At 34.3% G+C, this 14,828-nt stretch overlaps 1 pseudogene across 1 annotated transcript; it reads left to right on the top strand.

Moving 5' to 3' along the window:
* Nucleotides 1-8,925: 8,925 nt before the first annotated feature.
* On the top strand, nt 8,926-14,526 carry LOC124843177 (uncharacterized; annotated as a pseudogene). Its single transcript, XR_015785939.1, has 6 exons — nt 8,926-9,210; nt 10,269-10,559; nt 10,705-10,887; nt 11,423-11,689; nt 11,898-12,184; nt 12,773-14,526. The product of XR_015785939.1 is annotated as an uncharacterized LOC124843177 (transcript).
* Nucleotides 14,527-14,828: the final 302 nt, after the last annotated feature.

Raw genomic sequence — 14,828 nt, 5'->3', positions numbered from 1 at the left:
TTTATTTAGATAAATATATTTCAAGACACGATAAATAAAACAATAAAAAAATCTCAATAAATCAAACTAATATATATATATATATATATATATATATATATATATATATAATTGCATAAATAAATAATTTTCATACTGATTTCTTCTTAAAACACAATTCTTTATTTATATATTGTACCAGATGACCCTCGGACGGTTCCAGACAAACACATGGGACGGACAGTACCTCTCAACACATCTAGACCAGACGGTCGTGACAGGTAGGTCTCCAGATGCGATCAAGGTAAAACCCTAATTAGAGGATTGGGCCGTGATTAAGGACTTGCTAATCTTAGGCCCATGACCAAAACTATAAATACAGGTTAAAGAGAGGTAGATAATTAATTATGCATTTATTGCAGCACCTAAACAATCGATCAGACCTTTACTAACTTAAGCTTTGAAACACCTTTAACGGGTACCCTCTCAGGCGTACAGGATGGACGGACTTTGACCAGCGGAAGAAAGGATCACGGGAAGACCGGACGGAGGCAGCGGAAAGTACACAGATTTAGGTGACTCGACCCCATAAAGGAACATATATAATTTAACTTTAGTTTGTGAAAAAACTATTGAATTTCTCATTCTCAATTTACAAGTGTTTATTTAGAAATTTGAACATGTTATTTGGAATATTAGATATATTACCTTTATATTTTTTTATCTTTTATCTTTAGTTTATTTGTAATTATTTTTTTTTTATTTTAGGCTTAACTCATTTTTTCTATTATTATAAATGGAGAATCCTATCTATATATTCAACATAAGAAAGATTAATTTCATACATAATTTTCACTATATTCAATAGGGTATTATAACCTAAGGTTCTTTTGAGAAAAAAATTTATATCAGCCACTACACCCATCATTATCAGCAGCCCCCGTCATCTACCATCGCCGTCTATCGTTACCCTTATCGGAGTTCTAGCTTTGACCGTCGATTACACAGTTTGACCGTTTCATCAATGACGCTTTCATTGAAACTCTTACGCGCTCTCAACACCTTTTGAAGTTGTGGATCTACTCTATTTTTCGCTGTGCATGGTGGCATGTCTCGTCTCCTTTCAGGAAGCAATTTAGAACATCGAGGTCGCTCTTTTTTCTCTTTCAGGTTCATCGTGTGTGGTCGCACGTTTCATCTCCTCTCGGGCAGTTATTTAGAGCATCTAGGTTGCTCATTTTCATTTTCAAGAATCTTGGATTTCTAAGGTTTTCTCTCCCCTGTTCATCTGTGATATTTTTCGTTGTTGTCTCTTTCAACTTCCCTTCTATCTCTATTATGTTTGACCTGACTATACATGTTTTTTCTCTCATGACAAAGATGACTTTTGTTAGTTTATTTATAGTCGTGGTGACTCTTCAATAATGACATCTTTATTTATTGGATGTCAACAATACATTCTTTAACGGCAATTTGGTAGAAGAAATTTACATGGAGCAACATCTGAGTTGATCAGGGGAGTCTTCTGGGTTGATATTTCATCTTTTATGTTGTCTTTGCAAATCATTAACAATTTGGTATCACTCAGAAACATATATATATTCACTAAATCTTTATGGATTATATTAGTAACAAGCTTGACACATACAATTTATATGTACTAGCTTGAGAAAGTGTTAGATATATTATTTTTATCTTTTCTTTATCTTTTATTTATATTTTTAGTTTGTTTGTTATTATTGTTATTTGTATTTTGGACTTAATTCATATTTATTCTATTATAAATAGATAATTTTATGTATAAATTTAATAAATTTGCATGATGATATACACTACAAAAATGCCATAAGCCGTCGGTAATGGATGTTTACCGAAGGCTTATCGACGGCCAAAAATCCTTCGGTAAATCTCTTGTCGCTAACAATTACCGAGGGCTTTTGGCCTTCGGTAATTACCGAGGGCCATAAGCCTTCGGTAATTACCAAAGGCCAAAAGCCCTCGGTAATTTCCAAAGGGCCAAAGCACACATACGTAGCCACTCTTTTATTCCTTTTGCCTCAATTGATTGCAAAGAAATAAATTCTGAAAAGAAGCCAAAAGCACACGGCCTAGGGCCCATGAAGGAGCAAACAATCAACAAAGTTGGAATTAAAATTGGGAGCCACCAGCTTTGTTTTCTTTTACTGAAGTAAGGCAAAACCGTGGAAATGCATGGCAGCAGAGCACACAGCAGCCACGTCCAAGGAAGCTTACGGCCTTCACAAAACCAAAATAACACCCAAGCTCCATCACGGCTGGAAGGAACACTTCACCACTCTTGAATGGCTCTCGGTTCAAACTGCAAAATGGAAGATGGACTTGGTATCATGTGGAGTGTTCACGGTTGTCTCAATATTATTTGGAAGAAAGAAATGCATTCATGGACCCAAGTCATTCCAGCTGGAAGAAGTAATGCACACAAGGTTTGAAGTAAACAAGTGATAGTTCAGGATTTACCCCTTTCATCAGAGAAGTCACGGCAACAAAGATAAAAAAACACACACGGCCCTTGGACAACTAAGCATTCAACAAAACGTATGTTGGGATAAAAAGCGGGAGCAGCCACTGAAGGGAATATTATCTTCACTGAAAAGCTTGGCAGAAGACATGGAGAGGGGGGGCCATGATTGAACGGAAGAGATGGCCAATAGCTGGCTGTTTTTCCCTTTAAAAATGAAGAGACACACAAGAGGAAGACTGCCTACTGGGTTTGGACACTACTCTTAGTACACACATTCACGGACACACTCTTTGGGGGAACGTTTTGGAAAGTTACTGGGAAGCTTTTGTGGCTGGGAGGTTCTGGACGTTACACAGATGCTGGATGCTGCTCTTGGATGGAGTTCTCTGCAGAAAAACAATTTGGTTGTAGGGCAATGAGCAGGGGAGGGATAAGTTTGGTTGTTCGGTTTTGCTAAATTGATGAAGTGTTGAACGGTGGCAAAGTGAGTGGTTATTGAGAGCAAATCATTCATTAAAACTCTGAAAAGCATTGCCATGAAGCCTAGCTCATACGGTTATGAATAAAAAAATTGAAAGTGGAAAGTGTGTGTCACAGTTTTGGAAAAGAAAAGGAAGTGGGTTTTGGCTTTGAATATTGCTTGAATATTGCATGGTTCCTATTAGTTCACGGTTTTTGGGGACAGAAAGAAGTGTATTTTAATCATTTGTGAAGCTCATGGTGCAGCACGCTTGTTTATTCTATTTCTTTCTTTGGATGTAAAGCTTGTTGATTAGATGGGAGTAGGTAGTGGAAGTGGTGATTCACGGCTGGAAGAAAACAGAATTGTCTTTCTTGTTTGAGATTGAAGAAGTGATTAGATGTGGTAGGTGTACGGTGATAATTTGGAGAGAAGAAGTCTTATTCATATGCTTGGAGAATGAAGCACATGCATAGGTTATAATGTAGTAAAATAAATATATTTTAAAATGTTTAGGGAAATTTTAACATAATTTAAGATTTCAAAGTCACATACAAACCACAATAAAGACATTGAAGTGAGGGTGTTGAAAAAAGGGTCTGGTAATCGTTTACACCATTCTTGTAAACGATTACCCGAGAGGAAATTGGATTTTGTACAGAAAGTCCAACACAGGTACTCAGTCAGGTGAACAGGGGTCACCATTAAAAAAAAGGTGACTTTTATGCAATTCTACACCTGTCTGAGGCTGGTCCAGGTGATAGGGTGGTTGGTGATGTGATGTGAGTTGGTACAGTTTATTGTTTCAAGTTAGGGTTTCATATATTTTGCCAACTCTGACCTTTGCTTGTTCTTTTGCTCATAACTTTCTCCACCGAACTCCAAATGAGTTGATTCTTTTTTTGTTGGAATCTATACTCAAAGACCTTTCAAATTATGCCTTAGAAATCAAGTTTACACCTTCTTTGACACTGTAATCGATTACAAGGACACTGTAAACGATTACTCGAGAGAAAATTGGATTTTGGACAGAAAGTCCAACACAGGTACTCAGTCAGGTGAACAATGTGAAGACTTTGGAGCTTATTCCAATTGAATTCTTGCTGGATTTTTTAATGGAACTTATTCCAATTGAATTCTTGCTGGAAGACCAAAGCCGTGAGATACCATGTGAAGAAGCAATCAACTTTGGCATTAGAATAGAATATTGAAATTGGTTTTATGCGGAAGAATACTTTGGAGGTAATTGGTTGGATGTATGTAGGTGAGGTAGTGTGTAGGGTTACGTGTGGGAAGCTTAAAGAGCCACGGCAGAGGACTTTCAGAAGTTTTCCAAGTGATCCAAACAAAGCCTCTAATAAGTAATGAATCAGAAGGGAAGATGCCTAGCAGAATCAAAGGTGACATTGACTTTCAAGATGTTCACTTTTCCTACCCATCACGCCCAGACAAACCAATCCAAACTAAAAGAGGAACTTCTAAATGCAGTTAACTACAGCGGTGGAAGATAGCAAACCTGATAAAAAGCTACACAGCACCCTCTGCAATGGCAGACCCAGCCCAACTACACCACCAGTTAAAGCAACGTCCACAACACGTCACCATCGCAATGCCCTCCTCACGCTATCCACGAAGCACCACCCCTGCTGCCACAACCACAATCCAATATAGAATGACTTGCAAGGAATTGCAAGAATTTGGAAGCACGAAAACAAATACAAATCAATTAAGGAGGAAGCCCCAAACCTAAAATTCAAATGAACAGAACACTAACCTTACGGCAATCCTAGCGGGAACACCCTCCCTACTCCACGACAGCCGCAATAAATGCCCCAATCACCGCCCACCAACACCCTTCCCGGAGAATCCCTCAACAACACCTCCAAGCCTACCGAATGAAGATGACACCTCAGTCACTAACACGACCGAATGAAAGATGAGCTCGACGGACAACTGTGACGACAGAGACAATGCGCCTGAGGAGATGATTCGCAGGGAGAGGGAAATAGGCTTTCGAGCTCGAAATGGGGAGGGAAATCAGAACTTTTGGTTTTAATTCACCCTCAAACATACCGACGGCCTAGGACCCTCGGTAATACTATAACTGACCGTCGGTAAATTACTTTTACCGAAGGCCGTGAGGCCTTCTGTAAATACCCTTCGGTAAACCAGCAATTTCTTGTAGTGATAAGAGTATTAATTATAAACTTTCAAAAGCTAAAATTATAAAAAAAAATTGGTGTTTTCACTTTAATGCTTAATAACTACTACTTCATTATTTTTTTAAAAATTTTTTTGTATATGTAATTAGTTTGTCTAATATAATACATTTTTTTATTTTAATATTTGTTATCTATTTGAAAAACATTAACCAATCAAATTTTCAAGTGAACACACTCACTTATGGTCAAGTAAAATATAGTATTACTAGTACTTTTGAAGGTTAATGTATTAATGTTAGTATTTTAAACAATTGTCTAATTAAATTATTTTTTTCAAAATTTTAGAAATAATTGTTTTTGTCTTATAAAAGATGAAAGGAATATTATAAAACGTTAACGTTGATAAGTAATTAGTAGTTCAAAAATAGGAAGGTTGGTAACATATTTAATTTTACTAAGGTTTGAACTAACTTATTTATGGTTAACAAAATGTTTTTTTAGATGAAACAAAGAAAATTATAATAATTTTTACAAGTACACTAGTAAAAAATCATATTTTTAACTCGCATGTTACGCTTCGATTTTTCTGGAACCGAAGCGTATCAAAACGCGGTGACAGTCTCGTGATTTTTAAAACATTATATGTCTCAGTTGTTAAGAAACCGATGTCTAAAGAGAATACTGCCTCGGTTGGCAGGGTGAACCGAGGCATAAACCTCACAAGGCAGAGATACTCCCTCGGTTGTCAGGATGAACCGAGGCATATAAGCCTTTCTAATTGGACCGTGGGACCTTCAAGTTAGGAAGCTTTTCCCCAAATGCCTCTTCTCCTCTCCTCTACACGCGAGTCTCCCTCGTTCTCTTGCGCTTCACTCGCACCAGCCATAACTTCGTTGTCCTTAGCTTCACAGATCCACCATCACAGAACCTTCACTGTAAGTCAGATCCACCATTTTACCTTTCCTTCATTCTCACCGATTGAAATTGGGTTCTAACCATTTACACCGATTAAATCTTCGTTTCCAACCTTTTCCATCGTTTAATCGCACCATTTCACCTATTAAACCACCATACAACCCCGATCTCTAACCTTCACCGAACAATCCTTCGAATCTAGGGTTTGCTCGTTCCTTTTCCTCTTCAACATCGAAACCTAGAGTTTATAGATCTGTGTGCTTCTTTCGTTGCCTCATCTTCTCCAACCACGCGTTCAACTCTAGTTCTCGGATGGTGTGGCTGCGATGGCGGCTGCGATGGCGGTGAGAACGCAGCGACGGTGTGGCGAGAGAGCAGCGATGGTGCGATGGCGGTGAGAGCACAACGATGGTGCGACGAGGGCGTAGCCGGTGGATCTGCGTTTCTCTTCCTTGGGTTTTGGTTATGTTTCTCTGCAGGTGGATGGCGAAATGGATAGTGTTTGCGGTTTGGATGGCGAAAGGTCTCACTCCCACCGCCTGATGGAAATAGACTGACTACCGGGCGTCAAAGAAGTCATAAAGATCTTGGTTCGTCCGTAAGCTCCCTTCGTAAAGGACAAAAATCTTATCTGATCGGTCTGTCCGCTCATTAGGTGGATGGTGATGGGCTCCGATCAGTTTGTCATGCAGAGTTGGGCTCCAGGTATAAACTAAGTTCATTTCACAATTGATCTCTTCTCTTTGTAACTTGTTTGAGAGTTAAATAACTGATGTAAACAACAATTTGTGCAGAATGTTCGTGGATGCAATGATGCACAGATGTATGATTGCAATGGATGCAATGGAGTTAAATATTGAATAGGACACCTTCCTTTGCCCCCACTTGTGTAAAAACATTTGTAGGATAAGCTTGAGATTAAAAAATAGAGAGAGAAGTTTAAGGCACAAAAGACAAGGAAAGGAGAAAGTAAAAAAACATAGAAAAACATAACAGAATGAGGAACCAATATTAAAAAAAAATTAAAAACACTCTACTGCCTTGGTTGTCTATGAACCGAGGCAGAATCCGAACCTTTTTGACTCGTTTTAGAACCGAGACAAAATTCGAACCTTTTTGACTCGTTTTAGAACCGAGGCGAAAAACTTATCTCTTTTTACCTCGCCTATATATACCTCGATTGCAGAACCGATGTCTATAATCGAAAATAACTAGTGTCATTTCTCTTAACTGCACTAGTGGTAAGTTAAGTTTATTAGCTGTTAGTAAAAATTGAAATAATGATATATAGTTGTCTTTCTTCAAATTTCTACATTAGAATTGAATTTTGTTCATCAATATATCGAAACAATTTATTAAAAGATATATTTTAGTATGTCTACGGTCAAAAAGTGTGTTTCCAATTACAAATTAAGAACTTTGTATGTGGGTGCGTGTGAAAAAAAACTAGGATAAAATATGTTTCTAAAGTCATTATAATATCTTTTAAATTCAATTTTAATCATTCTAAAAGAAATTTATCCGTTTTTAATCTCTTTAATTATAAAATGCGAATAGTTTAATTCCTTAAGTGATATAGAAAAATACAAAGACAAAAAATGAAATAGATAACATTTAGAAAAATAAAATTATTCAATTTAAAAATTAAAAAAATAAAACATTGATAAGTTTTAAAATAATTACAATTCAGTTCAAAACATTTTATAACATCACAACAAATTAATTTATCAGAAAAAAAAATGGTAGGTATTGCTCATTTCTCAAGAGTGGTGGCATGTCACGGGTGCAAAATGGCTCAAAAAAAGCCAAACTAAAGGATGTGTATTGTAGTTATTCTACTTTTGTCACTTTCCCATTAAGTATTTATGATCGATGTTCATCCTCAATTCTAAAATAGCGTGTATGCAACTATAATTGAAATTCATGAGTATGACAAAGATGTCTTTGAAAAAAAGTAAAAACCTATAATTTGAAATTGTAAAGATCAATTAAACATTTCTGCAATTATGGATTGAAAAAGGGACCCACCCAACTTGTTTTTATTTAAGTTATAAAAGAGATATGTACACACTCATTTGGGATGCTTGGCCAATACGAAAAAAAGGAAAAAAAAAAAACAATAAGGGAATCAAAGGAATGAACTATTTAATTTGAATTTTGGAAAATGAATCCAGAAAAGATAAAGAAAATGCTGCTAATAGACTCTTTTATAATATTTTATTACTGAATAAAATGTGGATATTATAAACTAATGAAGTGATACTAATATTGAATGATCTCTCTCACATGACATGAGAAAAGACAAAAACTTAATTTATATTGAAATGTTCTAAAAAGGAAATTTTTTTTCTTTTTCTTTATTAGAAATCATATTAGTTCATGAAAGCAATGGAGGTAAAGATGTCACAGTTTAATGAAACTTGAAGAAATGAAAGAGATTAAAATTCTAATCAATTAAGGAGATATCAAGTGAAACCAAATAATTTTTGTTGTATGTTTACATTTACGGGGTTTTAACTTTCTTTATTTTGTTTTAGGTTCATTAAATTTGAATAATCATTTGAGTTTTATTTTAAGACTTCATCATATATCATTTTATGTATTTAAATATTAGTTAATTGTAGTTTATATCAAAAGAATGTCCAATATTCTAAATTTGAAATTTGAGACATGAAAAGAATATTAAAGAATGTAAAGATAAAGCAAGGATGTAGAAAAGTAAAAAGTATTTAAGGGAAAAAGAATTACGTGGAACTTTTGCACTTTGGTTCCTTCACTTGCTTGTGTATAATGTTTAATCTGATGCCATAGTTCACGAAATCCTTTGTGTGTGTATATATATTATACATATAACATTTGATTGTGTCTTGAAAATTTGTGAGAAAGAAAGAAAAGTTGTGAGAATTGAGGAAAAATGTCTATCAGAACAAACCGAATGAAAGCAGTGCCATCACTGCAGAGACGGTTGACATCGGTTAAGAGCGGAGAAGAGCCTAATATTTCTGATAAGCTTGACAGGTTAATGTCTGATCTAACAGCCATAAAAGATTTGTTTTCAACAGTGAAAAGTAACGAAGAAGAACTCCTTGACACGTTAAAACTTGTCGATGATCTTCTTCGCAACTTCAAAACAGAAAAGTTCGACGAGATTTCCGATCGAATTTTGGAAACAGAGAAAGCCGATCCACAAAAGGGTGAGCTGCTAAATTTCTCTCTCTCTATATATTATATATTCAAGTCTTTTGTATATTATGTTTAATGTTTAATATTCTTTACCATTACAAATATGATGTTAGTTCGGAATGAGATCATGGTATCTGATATTTACATGAGTAATTTGATTTGCCCTTACAAGTTCCAATTTGATGGCTGCATGAACGCACGAATTTGGTGTACATTTCTCTATTTTTGGTTCTGATTTATTAGGGTTTTGGTTGCTATTACAGCCATAGAATAGTATGTTTGAAGTGATTTATTTATTTAATGAATTTGAAAGAAGGGATTTACTAGAGTAATTTATTTATTTAATGAATTTTAATTATTTTTAGATAGCCTGAATTGTTTGGATGGGAAATTTAAAAAAAAATTAAAACTTATAAATTTTAATAAAATATTTTAAATAATTAAAATAATGGAATTTGAAACTTATTCAAGAAAAAGAAAGAAAATTAAAATTACACAAGTAGTCGTCACTTCTGCTTGTACCTTTTTATACACATTACGTATATATTTAAGAAAAAAAATAAAATTGTTAAATGTTATTTATAATTTAAATTTGACTAACAGTTTTTTAAAATTTAAATTTTAAAATACATATTTTTAAAATGAAATTTTATCTTAAAAGAAAAAATCAATTATTTTATCCAAAAAAAAATTACTCAATCCAAATAATATTTAAAAATAAAAGAAATTTTAATTACAAGTACTTTAAATATAATGTATTTTAAGTGTTCAGAATTATTAAAATTCTTCATCCAATCAGTAAAAACAATTTTCTTTTCCTCTGAGACAATACTTTTATGAGTTCGAGAAGACCAAAAGAAGTGAGTGGAGAAATAGAACTTTTTCAATACCAACATTAAAATCCTTAAAATTTCTGTGAACACTTGAGAATTTCATTGTCTATTTTGATTTTCTTAGATTATATTAGAAAAACATGCTATGAAAATTGGCATTGTACTGATATATATATAATTTACAAAGGAAATTATTTTAGGGAAATAGTATCATATTATTTGATATGGACTTGTAGGGAGTGACGAGCCATCTTCAAGTGAAAAGGCAGAAGAAAAGAGTGGGAAAAAAGATGGAACGATTGATGAAAAGTTAGAGAATTTGGAAGGCACGTTTAAGCACTTGAATGCCAATTTTTCCACGCTGAAGAAAAACGAAGAACTACGAAGAAAGTTAAGGGAACTTGAAAATTTCCTTCAGAACTTCAACTCTAAGCTTGCAGAAGATGCAAATGAAGATGAAACAAAAGGATTAGAGCAACCAACCCAAACATCAATGGAGGAGATGAATCAAGACTCCATTGGAGCAGGTGCTTCTCGGGAAAATAACCATTAATTCTTATTTGTTGAAAAAAAAATTTTGTTAAAAAACTTATTCTTTTCTCCCTTAAAATTGTTTATAGAAATCCTGCTACACCTATCACATTGATATTCGTATTCTATTTGTGTTCATAGGAACTGATAAGCCATCTTCTAGCCAATTGACAAAAGACAAGAAGAGCATAGTAGAAGAAGTTAAAAGCTCATCTGGGATTGCCAAGCCTTCACAAGATTCTGGTCAAAGTGAAACAAAAAGTTCAGAGCTACCACGACAAAAATCAAGGGAGGAATCACTAGATCAAGACTTGAAAGCCACTGGTAAGAACATCCAACTTCTTTTATGTAGAGAGGGGGTTGACAATAAAGTCTCTCGTTAACATAATATGTGATATATTATTTATTTAAAATTTGCTGGAAAGTAGAAAATTATACGTAAAATTTGCTTGAAAGTAGAATTGATAATTTTGTTACAGTAATTTAGTAATTTATGTGGTTTTTCATTCATCTGTTTTAAATATATGAACTAATAAAATAATGATATATAAATTTATTATCAAAAAATAATCAGAAAAAGTTGTTAGATATCGTGGTACTGTGTTTATATATTAAGAGTCATCATCATGGATTTTTAAGAAATTAAATTTATATGGATAAATAGACATGAGATGAAATGAACCCCTCAACTTATATAGCCATAAATTTTCTCGAAGCATATTTAAAAGAGAAAAACAAAAGCTCTTTATAAACTAAAATCGGCTTATATATAAATTATTTTGTGGTAATGTAGAAATTAATTTCAATTTTGTATATATAAATTGATGCCTGTATTTTATTTATGCTCATAGGTATTGAAAAGCCACCTTCAAGTCAAGAGACACAGACGAGAAGAGTATTGCAGAAAAAGATAGAAAGATTGAAGAAAAGTTTGAAAGTTTTATGTCCAAGCTAGACAAAATAAAGGGGATGTCTTCCAAAGAAAATGAAGAACTTAGGAAAAAATTAGGAGTGATGGAAGATCTTCTTCGAAAATTCAATTCTAATCAAAGTGAAACAAAAAATTTAGAGCTACCTACTCAAATAAAAAGGGATGAGTCGGTGGACAAAGGCTTCAAAGCCTCTGGTAAGAAAATCAGTTTTCTTTTATTTATGTATCGACAGAGAAGAATTAAGAATAAAGTTTCTAACGTAATCTATAATATATATTGTTTATTGTTGTTAAAAATTGTTAAAAACTGTAAAATTATGTGTTCAATCTATATAAACAATGTTCTTGCATTTTTTATCTGTTATGACTTACTTGAAATTCCTTATTTTATTTGTGCTCATAGGTGTGGATAAGCCAGCTTCAAACCAAGAGCCAAAAGACGAAAATTTTCAGGAAAAATATGTACCCGTTGATGAAAAGTTGGAGAGTTTGAAGTTGGAACTAGACAACATGAAGGCCAAGTTTCCCCAGCCAAGGAAAATGAAGAAATGACTAAAACGTTAAGAACCCTAGAAGATCTTCTTCAAAGCATTGATATTCCTGCAGAAGATGCAAACCCAACTGAAACAAAGGGTTCAGAGCTAACAAGCCAAATATCAAGGGGAGAGTTGGAGAATCAAGTCCTTAAAGGTATTCGTATAAACATCAGTGTCATATAATTAGTAATGTCCAAGGTTTTAGGTTATGGTTGCGATTGCAATTTTTATCGTAATCCTTTATACAGTGAAACGTTGCCCAGAAATGTAACTGCAAAACTTTCACCGCTTGACATATGAAAAACTAGAGATAAATATGACAACAATCACGACACGACATATTACAATAGCTTGAAAAGCTTACACTTTTAATTATAATTGCTGTTTCAGTTCGTAACTTGATCATGTTATTCTCTTACCTTAAATTTTTTGAATTCTTAGATTTTTTATACAATTTTTTTAATTATTTCTTTTCAATTCACAGCTAGAGCCGAAACGCAAAGACTTTGCTTTTCTATCCCTATAAAAATTGATATGATAATAATAGCGAGACTTTTTAGATAGAAAAGATGTTATTTCAGATATATGGTTAGTTTATAGAAAATTAGTTCATCTATAATACATATCACATATACATGGTTTCTTCTATGCTGTAAACTCATTTTTTTGTGTTTTAGATTCAATCTAAGTACATAAAGTCGCTTCTCATTAGATGCCTGTAATTTGTAATCTGTGCTTGTAGGTGTTGATAAGCCATCTTCAAGCCAAGAAGTACAAGACAAGGAGAGTGTGGAAAAAGACGTATCAGATGATGAAAAGGTGGAGAGTTTGAAGTCTGAGAGAGACAAGGAAGGCAGATTTAGTAACATTGAACAAAAATAAGGAAAATCTTCTAAAACACACCAACAAAAAAGTCTCAGATGAGAATGTCAAGCGTAAAGATTCCAAGGAGGAGGTGGTAGAAAAAGTAGTGGAGGCCATTAATAAAAAGATCAATAAATCAACTAAAAAGCTTGGTAGTGAAATTGGAAAAAGCTAAAGAAAAAGGAAAAACATCCAAAACAGTGCATTACCCCGTACTGTCTTTAAGCCGAGACGATGAGACTGTTGCTAGTCTTGAAAAGGTTCCAAGCCAGTTATGATGCCCTTAATTCTAATTCAAAAGTTTGCTGTTTGTCTCTCTCGATTTTCAAAGAAAATGTTGTTATAATGAAAAGACATATAATTTACTGGTGGATTGGAGAGGGGTTTGTAAAAAGGTCAACAGAGAAAACAGCTGAAGAAGAAGGTGAGAATGTTTTCGACGAGCTTCTGAATTCTAATCTGATTGTACCACATGGTTCAGCCAAGTGTCCTGTTGTCAATAAATTCAAAATTAATCCTTGGATCCGCCACATGTTGGTATCATCTGTTCTGGGAGAAAATAAAAACCCTTTGGATTTTATTCACAAATAACCTCTTGCCTAGTACTTGACCAACAAAAAGTTGAAATAGGTGGTGACTTTGCTTCGAAATCTGATCATTGGAGAAGTGTTTTCAATCTTGGTGCAAATATCTTACTATTGAACCTCAATGGATGGCTAAAATGAAGAAGTTGGTGGTGCTTCAGCTTGGTCGTTGGCAAGAGTCTCCCGAACATCACATTGAAGTTGCTGGTTCAGAATTCATGACAGACACAAAGGCTCAAAAGCATCTGAAATATCTCAGCCTTCGTGGTATATCAAGAATATCAGCTTTGCCACCCTCTATTGCTCAACTTGTTAGCCTAGAAATTCTTGACCTCAAGGCTTGTCACAATCTCGAAACCTTACCTAATGAAATTACTTCATTGAAAAAGCTCACACACTTGGATGTGTCACAGTGCTACTTGTTGGAGAGTATGCCAAAGGGGATTGGGAAGCTCACTGAGCTCCAAGTACTCAAGGGATTTGTAGTAGGCAGTTCCAACAAGACTCCTACAATATCGGATCTTGCAAACTTTAAAAAGTTGAAACGATTGAGCATACATTGGAAATGGGGGCTGATCCAAGATAAAGAGTTTGAAAACCTGAGAAAATCAGAAAGTTAAATGTTCAAAATATCATGGGGTGTCACCAACACGTACAAAGATATTGATATCGTTCTCCCACAAGGTTTGGAAAAGTTAAACCTGGAAGGCTTTCCTGGTGAGAACACTCCAACATGGTTGAAACTCCTACCTTCTGAATTGAAGAGACTATACATAATAGGAGGAAAACTCAGGAGCATAGAAGAGCTAAAAGACAGTACAATAAATTGTAAGGTGGAGATCTTGCGTCTGAAATACCTAAAGAATCTTCAAATTGATATTGACCATATCATAAAGTTGTTTCCTTCACTGAAGTATGCCGAGGTGAAAAAAGTCAAAGAGCATAGCCGTGAATGGAGCATTATTGATGGTAAAAGTACACCCATTTCATAAATGTTCAATGTATTTTATTTGAAGAGAAATTTAGTTCACCCGAATATTTATTTGTACATATATATGATTCCAACCATGCATATTTGTTCAGTGTGTTCAAGTCAGAAGTGATGAAAAAGTTCAGAAAAAGATATATGTGAGTTCTGTGGTAGGTTGGTGATTATTGTAACTGAACTTATGTTGTGTCTCTGATGCATTGATCAATTATATGTCAGTTCTAGCGGCATCTCATTGTCTCGACATGTCATAATTAAATCCAAATTATAACCCACACTTACGAAAAAATTTCTGATCTGAAAACAGAGGACATGCGTGTCATGAAAACAGAGGGTTCATTTCAACGCACAGTGCCTTGCAT

This window comes from Vigna umbellata, chromosome 4 (assembly GCF_029865625.1).
Source record: "Vigna umbellata cultivar VRB3 chromosome 4, Vumbellata_1.0, whole genome shotgun sequence".
Classification (NCBI taxonomy): Eukaryota; Viridiplantae; Streptophyta; class Magnoliopsida; order Fabales; family Fabaceae; genus Vigna; species Vigna umbellata.
The sequence above is the reverse complement of the archived record's forward strand: the minus strand, read 5'-3'. Positions and strand labels throughout refer to the sequence as shown.